This window comes from Triticum aestivum, chromosome 1B (genome assembly GCF_018294505.1).
Source record: "Triticum aestivum cultivar Chinese Spring chromosome 1B, IWGSC CS RefSeq v2.1, whole genome shotgun sequence".
NCBI classification, from domain to species: Eukaryota; Viridiplantae; Streptophyta; class Magnoliopsida; order Poales; family Poaceae; genus Triticum; species Triticum aestivum.
This window is the reverse complement of record NC_057795.1, coordinates 248,333,520-248,347,589: the sequence shown is the minus strand read 5'-3', so window position 1 is coordinate 248,347,589 and position 14,070 is coordinate 248,333,520.

Below are 14,070 nucleotides of genomic sequence, written 5' to 3'. Positions count from 1 at the left end.
CCGAGTGAGAGGTTTGCTCTTCACTCGGTAGGATTTCCGATAACTTAGGCGAGCGCTGGGCTACAGCTAAGCCCCCGAGTGAGAGGTTTGCTCTTCACTCGGTAGGATTTCCGATAACTTAGGCGAGTACTTGGACTGCAGCTAAGCCTCCGAGTGAGAGGTTTGCTCTTCACTCGGTAGGATTTTTGACAACTTAGGCGAGCACTGGGCTGCAGCTAAGCCTCCGAGTGGAAGTCTGGCTTACCACTCGGTAGGATTTTATTTAATCTTAGGCGAAACGGATTCGCAGCTAAGCCTCCGAGTGGAAGTCTGGCTTACCACTCGGTAGGATTTTATTTAATCTTAGGCGAAACGGATTCGCAGCTAAGCCTCCGAGTGGAAGTCTGGCTTACCACTCGGTAGGATTTTATTTAATCTTAGGCGAAACGGATTCGCAGCTAAGCCTCCGAGTGGAAGTCTGACTCACCACTCGGAGGATTTTTACAAACTTAGGCGAAACGGATTCGCGGCTAAGTCACCCACTGAGGGGAAATTTTATTGGACAAAATAAAAAGTGACAAAAATTATGGAGGAACTATGACACTATTATTTTGAGGTCCATGGACTACAGAAGTACTTTATTGCAACTCATCCGAGTGATTAAATTTAAGTGTAAAATGGGTGGAGTAGTTCCGTGTTCCAAGCTCGGGGCTCGTCGATATTATGCTCGACGTTGTAAAGACGGTACGCCCCGTTGTGGAGAACTTTGGTGACGATGAAGGGTCCTTCCCAAGAAGGAGCAAGCTTGTGTTGTTTCTTCTGATCCACTCGGAGAACTAAATCTCCTTCCTGGAAGGCTCGACCCCTCACTTTTCTGGCGTGGAAACGACGCAAATCTTGTTGGTAGATGGTCGACCGGATCAGAGCCATCTCCCTTTCTTCCTCTAAAAGGTCGACTGCGTCCTGCCGCGCTTGTTCAGCTTCTGCTTCGTTGTAGATTTCAACTCGAGGAGCATTGTGGAGAAGATCACTCGGTAAGACTGCTTCAGCTCCATAGACCAAGAAGAATGGGGTTCTTCCGGTCGACCGATTAGGTGTGGTCCGCAGTCCCCAAAGCACCGAGGGAAGTTCGTCGACCCAAGCTCCAGCTGCATGCTTGAGATCACGCATTAATCGGGGTTTCAATCCCTTGAGAATCAGGCCATTGGCTCGCTCTGCTTGTCCATTCGACTGCGGATGAGCGACTGAAGCGTAGTCGACTCGCGTGCCTTGAGAGTTACAGAAATCTCTGAATTCCTCCGAGTCAAAGCTCGACCCATTATCCGTAATGATGCTGTGCGGGACTCCATATCTGAATATTAGTTCCCTGATGAAGCTAACAGCAGCACCGGCGTCAAGGCTCTTGATTGGTTTAGCCTCAATCCACTTGGTGAATTTGTCGACCGCCACCAGTACATGCGTGAAGCCACTTCGCCCTGTTCTCAAAGGACCGACCATGTCCAACCCCCATACTGCAAAAGGCCAGACGAGTGGGATGGTCTTCAGAGCCGATGCAGGCTTGTGCGACATATTCGAGTAGAACTGACATCCCTCGCACTTATCCACTATTTCCTTTGCCATCTCATTCGCCTTTGGCCAGTAAAATCCGGCTCGGTAGGCTTTGGCCACGATGGTCCGAGAGGACGCATGATGACCACAGGTTCCCGAGTGGATATCATTGAGGATGATTCGACCTTCTTCTGGTGTTATGCACTTCTAACCAACTCCAGTCGCGCTTTCTCTGTATAATTGTCCTTTGATTACGGTAAAGGCCTTAGATCGACGGACAATCTGTCGAGCCTCTTCCTCATCCTCCGGGAGCTCTTTTCTCAGGATATACGCGATATATGGAACTGTCCAGTCGGGAATGACCACTAAGACCTCCATGACCAGGTCGACCACTGCTGGGACTTCAACCTTAGTCGGATCTGTGGCACTCTTGGGCTGTGGAGCTTCTTCGGTGAAAGGATCTTCTTTGACTGACGGAGTGTGTATATGCTCCAAGAACACACCACTCGGAATGGCTTCTCTCTTGGAACCTATCTTTGCTAGATCATCAGCTGCTTGATTTTTCAGTCGGGGTATATGATGGAGCTCCAACCCCTCGAACTTCTTTTCCAGCTTCCTCACTGCACTGCAGTATCCAGTCATGGCTGGGCTTCTCACGTCCCACTCCTTCATCACTTGGTTGACCACTAAATCCGAGTCGCCATAGACCATCAGGCGACGGACGCCGAGTGAAATGGCCATGCACAATCCGTATAAGAGGGCCTCATATTCTGCCTCATTGTTGGAGGAATCAAAGTGAATCTGGAGCACATATCTGAGCTTATCTCCTCTGGGGGAAACCAGGACAACCCCAGCACCGGAACCATTCAACATCTTAGAGCCATCAAAGAACATGGTCCAATGCTCCGAGTGTACTTCAGTCGGCTGCTGCTGTTCAATCCACTCGGCGAGGAAATCTGCTATTGCCTGGGACTTAATGGCTTTCTTTGCCTCAAACTTGATATCAAGGGGAAGAAGTCCAATCACCCATTTAGCCACTCGACCAGTTGCATCTCTGTGGTGCAAAATCTCTAATAGTGGAGCGTCGCTGATGACTGTGATGGAATGATCAGAGAAATAATGAGCAACCTTCTTTGTGGTCATGTATATTCCATACACAAGCTTCTGATAATGAGGATATCTCTGCTTGGATGGAGTCAAGACTTCAGACAAATAATACACTGGGCGCTGAACTTTGAGAGCTTTTCCTTCTTCTTCCCGCTCGACCGTAAGCACAGTACTGACGACTTGTCCTGTGGCTGCGATATAGAGCAGCAGAGGCTCTTTGCTGATTGGAGCAGCAAGCACCGGCTGGGTGGAGAGCAGAGCTTTTAGCTCGGCAAATGCTGCATGAGCTTCTGGAGTCCACTCGAACTTGTCTGCCTTCTTCATCAGTCGGTAAAGAGGCAATGCCTTTTCACCGAGTCGTGAGATGAATCGACTTAATGCGGCTAAGCATCCAGTAAGCTTCTGGACATCGTGCACTCGCACAGGGCGTTTCATTCGGAGAATAGTGCCGATCTTCTCTGGATTAGCGTCGATTCCTCGCTCGGAAACGAGAAAACCGAGTAACTTGCCACCAGGAACTCCAAATGTGCACTTTGATGGATTGAGCTTGATATCATACCTTCTGAGGTTGGCAAATGTTTCGGCGAGGTCAGCGAGCAGGTCGGAACCTTTTCGTGACTTGACGACGATATCATCCATATACGCTTCCACATTCCGACTGATTTGAGTGAGAAGACACTTCTGAATCATTCGCATAAATGTGGCTCCGGCATTCTTGAGGCTGAATGGCATGGTGATATAGCAGAAGCACCCGAATGGAGTGATGAAAGCTGTTTTTACCTCGTCGGGTCCGTACAGACGGATTTGGTGGTACCCGGTGTAGGCGTCTAGAAAAGACAGTCTCTCGCATCCCGCGGTCGAGTCAACAATTTGATCTATGCGAGGGAGAGGAAAATGATCTTTCGGGCAGGCCCGGTTGATGTGCTTGAAATCAATGCACATTCAGAGCGATTTGTCCTTCTTAGGAACCATGACAACATTAGCGAGCCACTCGGAGTGGTATATCTCTCGGATAAATCCTGCCGCCAACAGTCGAGCCACTTCCTCACCAATGGCTTTTCTCTTCTGGACGGCGGACCACTGAAGATGCTCTTTGACTGGTTTTGCAGATGAGTCGACTCTTAGGCGATGCTCAGCCAGTCCCCTGGGAACACCTGGCATGTCAGCGGGCTTCCATGCAAAAATGTCCCAGTTCTCACGGAGGAACTGGATGAGCGTTTCTTCCTATTTCGGGTCGAGTGTTATGGAGATGTGGGTCGGAGCTGCATCGGGGTCGGTCGGGTGAATGTGAACAGGCTTTGTCTCATCGGATGACTGAAATGCAGATTCTGTGGCGGGTTTCTTGGATCGCAGCAAATCACTCGGATCTGCGTTTTGCTTGTATTCTTCGAACTTGACCGCTGTCACCTGGGAATCGGCAATCTTTGAGCCCTTCTGAAAGCACTCTTCTGCCTTTTTCCGATCACCGGTGATAGTGATCACTCCTTTGGGGCCGGGCATCTTCAATTTGAGGTACACGTAACATGGTCGAGCCATGAACCGTGCATAAGCTGGTCTCCCCGAAATGGCATGATATGCACTCTGAAAATCCACGACCTCAAACGTCAACTTCTCTTTGCGAAAATGTTTCGAATCACCAAACACCATGTCTAGAGCTATTTGGCCGAGTGACTCGGCTTTCTTCCCTGGTATAACTCCATGAAAGCTCATGTTACTGGTGCTCAGTCGGGACATCGGAATGCCCATTCCTTTCAGCGTGTCTGCATACAACAAATTCAGCCCACTACCACCGTCCATCAGCACTTTTGTCAGTCGAGTGCCTTCGACAACTGGATCGACCACCAAAGCTTGCCTCCCAGGGGTGGCAATATGAGTCAGGTGATCAGATTGGTCGAATGTGATGGGTGTTTGGGACCATCTCAGATAATTTGCTTTTGCTGGGGCGACCATGTTCACCTCTCGGTTAATGACTTTCAATCGACTCTTGCTTTCCACATCTGCAAAGATCATCAGAGTGGAGTTGATATGTGGATATCCTTCCTCACTGTCCTCCTTGTCTGCGGGCTTGTCCGACTCCTTCTCCTTGTCCTTAGACTGTTTTCCCTGCAACTGCTGGATCAGGAGTCGACATTGGCGAGTGGTATGCTTCGGGTAGATGATATTCCCCTCTTCGTCTTTCTTCGTGTGGATGTGACACGGCATATCCATCACGTCGTTCCCTTCCTTATCCTTTACCTTCTTAGGGTTCCAGGATCCTTTTGGTTTCCCTTTAAACTTTCCCTGAGTCACGGCCAGAGCCTCTCCAGGAGCTGCTGGTTCAGCCTTCCGCTTCTGTTTCTGACTGCTGTTTCCCTTTTCCGACTGACTCAGCTTGTGCTTGCCGCTTCGGAGTCGGTCTTCTTCTTCGCCGTTGGTGTACTTGGTAGCAATCTCCATCATCCGACTCAAGGTCATGTCACCGGTTCGACCAAATTTCAAACTCAATTCTCTATTCTTGACACCATCCTTAAAGGCGCAGACTGCCTGATGATCAGACACATTCTCCACAGTATGGTGCAAAGTGATCCATCTCTGAATATACTCCCTGAGAGTCTCATTGTTCTTCTGCACGCAGACTTGCAGCTCCGTCAATCCAGCCGGTCGCTTGCAAGTTCCTTCAAACGTTCTGATGAACACTCGGGACAGATCTTCCCAAGTGTAAATGCTGTTAGGAGGTAATTGAGTCAACCATGCCCTGGCAGAACCTTCCAGCATGAGGGGCAAATGCTTCATGGCCACCTCGTCGTTCCCACCACCAACCTGAACCGCCACTCGGTAGTCTTCAAGCCAAGTTTCAGGCTTAGACTCACCAGTGAACTTGCTGGCTCCTGTTGCCAACCTGAAATTGGGAGGGATGACTGCGGCTCTGATAGCTCTGCTGAAACATTCAGGACCAAAAACATGCAATCGACTGCTTGTGGGCGCATCTCTGTCGAGTCCACCTCGATGGGCTCTGTTCCGGTCGACTAAGCCTTGCACAATAATGGATCGCGCATCAAAGCATGGTTCTCTGGGGTCGACTGGAACTCTTCGCCCCGCACTGAGCTGACGTCTGTCATCTTGTTGCCGAGGAGCGTAAGACCCACCCCTCGGAGGGGAATTGGGCACTCGACGCCTATCATCTCGGTCGAGTCGGTCACCATATTGGTCTCGCCGATTCTCGCGCCCTTCACGCCGCGGAGGCGATCTGGGGCTGTGAGCCGACTGAACCGTATTCGCAGCGACGGATCGACTGTGAATTCTGTTGCGCGACTGCGACACGGCCGAATTCTGATCTCCTGCTGCCCGGAGCAGATCCCTGATCTGCATCAAGCCTCTGCCAGCTTCCGACTGAGAGGGCTGGATGGACTCTGCTATACGGGTCGCAGCTGCTAAATTCTGGATTGGGGTTCGATATACCTGAGTCGGCGGGAAGAGTTGACGTCGACTGGTGTCGGGAACTCGTTGCCACGCGCGCTCGTCGAGTGCTCGCTGAAGATTCTCCAGTCGAGTGCGTTCGGCCAAATTGGCTAAACGAGCCTCCTCCAAGGCGCGAGCCTCGGGGGTTTCTCCTGCGATGGGAGTACGCAGGACATCCACGTTCCTGCGGCGAAGTTCCTCTCTTTGCAGAGAGTCGAGTGGCTCGGGCTGGTACTCTTCGTGATCTCGTGCGGGGTCGCCTCCGTCGCCTGCCCCACCATCACGGGCGAAGCCAGGGGGACTGCGGGGCCCGTCGACCATCAGGATTTCTGCTGTTGGATCACTGCTATCGCACTCGGATGCAGTCTCTACGGAGCCAGTCGACAGATCGAACAGGCCGTAGAGAGATTCGTCGGGCTCAATTGACGCAACTTGGGTGGTGGCCGTCTGGCGAGCCACCCCGTGCCTCACCCACCGCTGAAGCCTCGACCGGCCCGAGCGCTTGCGCTGGCGGGAGACCGGGAGGGTGGTCGATGGGGGAGTCGACCGATACGGAGTCGACGGTTGCCGCAGCAGAACGCCGCGGACACATGCGCGAAAATGCGTCGCACCGCGGACGGGGAGTGCATCGACGTCGAGTGGAGCCTCCTGGAGCCAGGCGGAGTCGTCGGCGACGAAGGTGAGAGCACCGAGACGGATCTCTCGACCCTCAACCAAAACTCCAGCAGTCATCATGATGAAAGTACTCGGAAGAACTGCAACTTCTCCACAAAATCGCTAAAACACCTGCCCCACAGTGGGCGCCAACTGTCGTGGTTCTAAGTCTGACAGTAGAGTGGGGGTAGGTATGGAGAGGCAAGGTCCTAGCTATGGAGAGGTTGTAAACACAAGAGATGTACGAGTTCAGGCCCTTCTCGGAGGAAGTAAAAGCCCTACGTCTCGGAGCCCGGAGGCGGTCGAGTGGATTATGTGTATATGAATTACAGGATGCCGAACCCTTCTGCCTGTGGAGGGGGGTGGCTTATATAGAGTGCGCCAGGACCCCAGCCAGCCCACGTAATGAAGGGTTTAAGGTGTATTTAGTCCGGGGCGTTACTGGTAACGTCCCACATAAGGTGGTTATCTTCGCCTCACCTTCTACAACCTCTGAACATATGACATACGACTTAATCCGGAAAAATGTGTTTTCGGAGTTCCATTCAGAAAGCTACTTGGGTTCATCGTTTCCCATAGAGGAATTGAAGCAAACCCAGCCAAGATCCGAGCATTGTCACAATTGTCCATACCAACAGACCTAAAGCAAGTCCAGAAGTTAGCAGGTTGCATCGCAGCCTTAAGCCACTTCATCTCCAAACTGGGAGAAAAAGCGCTACTAGTCTACAAGCTATTACGATGCACAGACAACTTCAAATGGACAGATGCTGCCATAACCAGATTGGAAGAAATTAAAACCCTTCTTGCAAGCAACCCAATCCTAGCTGCACCAGGTGTCAGAGAGCCCATGTTGTTATATATTTCGGCGACTAACTAAGTGGTTAGTGTCATGCTCGTCGTCGAACGAGGGGAAGAGGGACATAAATTCCCCACCCAAAAACCAGTCTACTACGTAACGGAGGTCCTTACACCTTGCAAATCCCGATACCCCCACTATCAGAAGATAGCCTACACAGTATTCATGGCATCCCGCAAACACTGACACTACTTTTAAGGGTTTTCGGTTACAGTGGCATCTGAAGTATCACTTAATGACATCATCAATAACAGGGATGCCACTGGACGCATAGCCAAATGGGCCATCGAGCTACTACCGTTCGAAAATCATATACAAGCCATGCCGGGCTATTAAATCCCATGTATTGGCCGACTTTGTCGCTGAATGGACGGAAGCCGAACTCCCTAAAGAGTACAGCTCATACTCCAATTGGACTATGTACTTCGATGGCTCTAAAATGCTGGCTGGACTAGGGGCTGGTGTAATCCTCGCATCCCCTACTAGGGACATAGTTTGCTACATACTGCAAATTATGTATACGGACTCTAACAATGCAGCCGAATACGAGGCGCTACTACACGGTCTTCGCATGGCTGTCTCCATGGGTATACAACGCTTGTAGGTGCGCGGCGCTTTGAACCTCGCAATTTCCTAGGTCAATGGAGAGTTCGATGCAAAGGACCCAAAAATGGTGGCATATCGAAATGCCATATTAAAAATATCAGCTCGGTTCGAAGGGCTTGAGTTCCATCACGTCGCTCAAGAAAGTAATCAGGCGGCCGACATCCTCGCTCATATGGGCGCTAAGCGCGACCCTGTGCCGCCTAACACCTTTGTGGAACGACTCTTTAAGCCATCCGTTGTGTGGCAGGGTGAGATCGGGGAAAGCAGTATGGACCTGATCACATCCCCAGCTGTCGAATACAATGCAGACACCATCGGCGGTCCGGATATCGAGATAACACCCTCTGCCCACGAGATCATGGCAGTTATCGCCCCTGGATCGAGCCCTTCCTGGCCTACCTTAATAGACAGGAGCTCCCCGATGATCAAAATGAATCTCGGTGCATAGTTCGGCGCTCTAAAGCCTTTAAAGTACTTGATGGTGAATTGTACAAAAGAAGTACTACCGGAGTCCTCCAAAGGTGTATCACTGAAGAGGAGGGAAGGCAACTCTTGGCAGAAATACATGCCGGTCTCGGCGGTCATCACGTTGTAGCCCGCGCCCTTGTAAGCATGTCATTTCGGATAGGCTTTTTCTGGCCTACGGCTCGAGCTGACGCTCAAGCCCTTGTCCAACGCTGCATGGGCCATCAGCTTTTTGCCAATTAAAGCCACATGCCTCCCATCGCATTAAGAACAATCCCCATTACTTGGCCCTTTGCGGTCTGGGGGTTTGACATGGTTGGACCCCTTAAAGGGGGAAGCCACAAAAAGAAATATTTACTGGTCATGGTTGATAAATTCACTAAATGGATAGAGGCCAAACCCGTAAAAACAGCTGAGGCCGAACCAGTGATTGACTTTATATCCGGCGTAGTCCACCGTTATGGTGTCCCGCACAGTATCATCACTGATAATGGCTCTAACTTCACAGCTGATGAGATGAAAACTTGGTGCGCTAAGTTGGGCATTAAACTCGACTATGCATCTGTATACCACCCTCAAACAAACGGCCAAGTCGAACAAGCCAATGGTCTGATCATGAGTGGTATTAAGCCTAGATTAGTGCGCTCTTTATGAGAATCAGACAAGCACTGGGTTGAGGAACTCAATCCTGTACTTCGGGGACTACAGACCACACCCAATCGACGACCAGATACACACCTTTCTTTATGGTGTACGGCGTAGAGGCCGTATTGCCCTGCGATATTATTCATGACTCACCTAGAGTGCGCATGTACGAAGAGAAAGAAGCCAAACTAGATCGGTAGGATGACCTAGATGGACTTGAAGAGGAGCGCGATGTTGCCAAGGCCCGTTCCGCATTCTATCAACAGCAGGCCAGGCGTTACCAAAGCAGAGAAGTGTGGGCTAAAACATACAATGTCGGAGAACTTGTTCTACGCCTCCTGGAGAAGAAAAAGGATAAGCTCAAACCCAAATGGGAGGGCCCCTTCATAATAGATGAAGTCCTTACTGGAGGAGCCTATCGCCTTCGCAATGCAGAGGATAATCGCCTTGAGCCGAACCCATGGAACGCCACCCGGCTCCGAAGATTTTACGCATAGCTCGCCCCCCTTAGGTTTCATTTTAAACTAGGATTTTTCTATTTTCTCTCCCCTTTTAATTTTTCCCTTTTTTTAAATGTATGTTCGGATCGACCGCATTGTTGGGGGTACACATCCTTAAATGTATACACCCCACCATACAAGGGGGCTTCTTTTAAAGAAGCATTTAATTGAAAAGCTTACAAGATTCTTTTGTCCGTACTATTTGTTGTTTCTGCCATTTTATGCACTTCTATGACTTAAGTTTTTGCCAAACTGGGTTGCCTTGCTCCTGTGCTTATACCCTACATTCCTGATTGTTCGGCTAGGGTGTAAAGGGAGCACCTCTGCCATTGTTACAACCGGGTTACCCAGACCTGTACCTCAGATGGGTGAAGCCGAAAGCTAGCGTTCTTAAGGGAGTAATTGGTCGGCACATATACAACAGACTGTTTCTGGACAAAACTATGAAATTGGTTGTCTATACTTCGGATACGAGCCTAGCCCAAGGAAAGGAACCCCTAACGGAACTATTTTTCTTGGAAGATGTTTCTTACGTTAAACAGTAATATAGCATAACTCCTCGAACACATTTTGTCTGTTCGAGCAACATGACCGGATTGCCTGGTTTCCAATAATACTAAATGTTTCTTAGTTAAACATAGTATACGGAAACACTCCAAATTCTTGGTTCAGAGGTAGAAGCCGAAGGTCTGCGATGACAAAATTTTCATAAAATTCAGCAGGAGATAAGTTCGGTCATAAAGTACATTGATACATCAAATCGAACGCCTACTCTCTTTCTACGCCATCTAGTAGACTATCTAATTTACAATCTTGTTGTGGAAATTTTGCCGCTGTCATTACTTGGTCGTATACCAAGCTTATAGGAATTTCCTTCCCGTCAGGTCCTTGCGGTCCAACTTGGGCCATATGGTTTGGATCAAGACTAGTATAGCATGTCTTCACCATGGCCCATGCCTGTCGAGCACCTTCACGACATGCGAATGTCTTCCACAACTCAAAGCGACACCGAGAACCCTTGAATAGATCTGCCAACCCCTCCATCCTTTCTGGAGGGACGACGGAGGGCCATAAGGCTTTGGCCATATTCTTCATGGCCTTCCTAGCATGCTCGTGCAGCTTTGCCAGCTCCTTTAGAACGTCGCTTTGCAAGCCGAACACTTCCTCTTTGGGGCGGCCAGTCAACATACCTGTACCAACCGAACTATAACATTCTGCATTATATGATTATATCAATAATCCGGACAGTTCACAAGTCATATCTAATATGCCGCCCTTCAGCTTCTGGCTTTCCTGTTGTGCCTCCAAGAGTTGATCCTTTAAGCTGTTTATATCTTTGGCTTGCTTCTTCACTTCTTCTTCTAGTTTTTTATCTTTGCCAAAATACATCGGGGCACTCTTCATTTCTTCAAGCTCAGAGACAGCGACATTTAGCTGTGTCTGACTTGTCTCGAGCTCCTGGGACAATGCATTGTTCTTCTCCTTGAGAACCTGCGGTTATCAAACAATCCTCAAATCGGCTTTGTCCACCCGCTTTAAGTCTCGGGGGCTACTGCTATCTTTCTACTAAGTTTATATATATTCGTACCTGCATATCCTTTGAGAACAGGCGAGCAACCCCTGTGAGTCCGTCCCGGGCAGCTCGGATATATGCACCTACAGTGCTGAGGGCGGTAAACTCTAGCTTCGTTAAGGCAGGGGCGCTCAGGGATTCTTTCAAGTAGAAATGATTCATCGCACTCTCAACTTCGGAGTTAGTGATGGACATCTCATCCGGCTCTCCATGAGGCGAATGAGTCTGTGTCGCACCAACATGCTCCTCCGTCCTGGTCGATGTCTCTGGTGCCATATTGGTCGCGGCTCGGCTGGCTAGAATCTTGTTCACGGTTTGACGTATACCCCTCGTGCGATGATAGAAGGAGGATGTGAATGACAATTCGGCTTCATGCTCGAATATGAAATAGGAGGAATATACCTTTACGGTGATGGAGCAGGTTCTGGTGCTTTCGACTTCCTTCCATTTTGCATGATCCTTCCATGAAGGTGCTGACCTTCTCTTGGTCGCCCGTCCCTGGGTACGGCTCACTGAGCGTCGATCCTGCGAAACATGGTCCAATGCGGAGGATAAAAAATGAGCAGAAGTATCTCTCTTCCCTAAGAATACAATTTCTGAATACTTACCTTCACGAAGGGATAGAGGTCGGGATAATCAGCCACAATAGCTACTTCCGAGCCGTCAAGGCTCGCCTGATAGTAGACCTGTCTTCAAACTCTACGGATATGTCCGGATCCTCATGGAGGCCGGGGTCCTCATTGCGATCATGATCCTCTGGCTGGGGGTGGGGCAGTTAATGTTCTCGATCATTTGCCTCCATGACTATTTAAAAAGCAACCAGGGTATTCATTTAATCCATCTCAATTAGTAAAAAAGTACTAAACAGTTAGAAAACTTACCCATTCTATGGGATTGTACATGGAGAAGCCCTCTCGACAATTTAAATGGAGGAAGTCTTCTTCCTCTCCTTTATAAAGGTCAGTCAGCATGGCAGCCAATGCGGCTTGGCTATCCGGACCCTCTCGCCTGTAGCGGGATGCGTCGTCCTCCCCGTTGTAGTTCCATAAGGGAGTCACCCTAGATTGAAGTGGCTGGATGCATCGCTTTATCGCAATGGCCATAACTTCAACTATGGAGAGTCCGGGATGGGCCAGTAGCCTGACCTCGTTTACCAATCTCATTACTTCAGTGTTGTCTTCCTGATTAGGGGGCTTGGGATGCTAGCTATATAGCTTCTTCAAGGGAGCGCTGGAGAATTCTGGCAGTCCGCGCTGGATAGGGTCCGAAAGAGGAACATCCTCGATATAGAACCATCCCAAAGACCATTCGGTGGATCCCTTCTTCGGAGTCCCGATTGGGTAGCCGGATCCGGCTATGCGCCATACTTCGGCTCCGCCCACTTCAAAAATAGACCCACCGCCCTGATGGCGGGGGACGAGGCAGAAGAACTTTTTCCATAGTTTGAAGTGAGCCTCACAGCCCAAAAACAATTCGCAAAGAGCAACGGAACTAGAGATATGTAAAATAGAACCTGGTGTGAGGTTGTGCAATTGGATCCCGTAGTGTTCCAGTAGGCCCCTAAGGAAGGGGCGGATTGGGAATCCCACACCCCTTAAAAGGAACGAGATGAAGCACAACCTCTCCCCTTGTCTGGGATTGGGGAAATTTTCTGCCAAAGCATCAACGCCCATCGAATTTAACCCTGCCCGTACGGAGACTAGATCTGAGGGAGGGAGATATCCTTGCGTCTAGAGTCGACTGAGCTGGAGATGGGATACTGAGCAACTTTGCCAATCCCCCTCTTGAGGACCATGAGGACGTGAGGAGGAGCCAGGGATGCTAGCCATGGTCTGAATTTTTTCCCGTGGTTTGCTTTGTCGCTTCTGGGGTAATATGAGATGGCGTTTTGGGGATCTAACCTCGTTATATAGGCGCTGCATGTGCCAATTAAAAATATTAAAATACAAGGGTAACAGACCATTTGCATTCACTCAGACGCGTGGAAATCGAGGCGACGGCAGGAAGGAATCATAAAGACCGGCCGCGGAAACCGATGTCGGACTATCATCAATCCAGAATATGATGGAGAACCCGCCTTGCAAAGCCGAGGACTTGCGTCTATACACTACATCGTCATTGTAGGCAAGTTCGGGGGCTACTGAGGGAATCCTGGATTCGGGGGTCCTCAGGTGTCCGGCCTAGGAGTATGGGCCGAGCTGGATGGGTCGTACAAGATCCAGCTGAAGATGATCCATCGTGTATGGATGGGACTTCTCAATGCGTGGACTGCAAGAATAAGAGTCCAGAAGCTTCCTTCCCTGATAAACCTACCTTGTACAAACCCTTGACCCCTCCGGTGTGTATATAAACTGGAGGGGTTAGTCCGTAGAGGCTATCTTCTTCACCATCATTGGAATCCTCATAAGCTAGACATCTAGGGTTAGCCATTACGATCTCGAGGTAGATCACCTCTTGTAATCTTCATACTTGTCGAATATAATCAAGCAGGAGTAGGGTTTTACCTCCCTTAAGAGGGCCCAAACCTGGGTAAACACTGTGTCCCCTGGCTTCCTATTGCCATTAATCCTTAGACGCTTGTTGTTGTTGTTGTTGTTGTTGCTGTTGCTATTGCTGTTGCTGCTGTTGCTGTTGCTGTTGCTGTTGCTGTTGCTGTTGTTGTTGTTGCTGTTGTTGTTGCTGTTGTTGTTGTTGTTGTT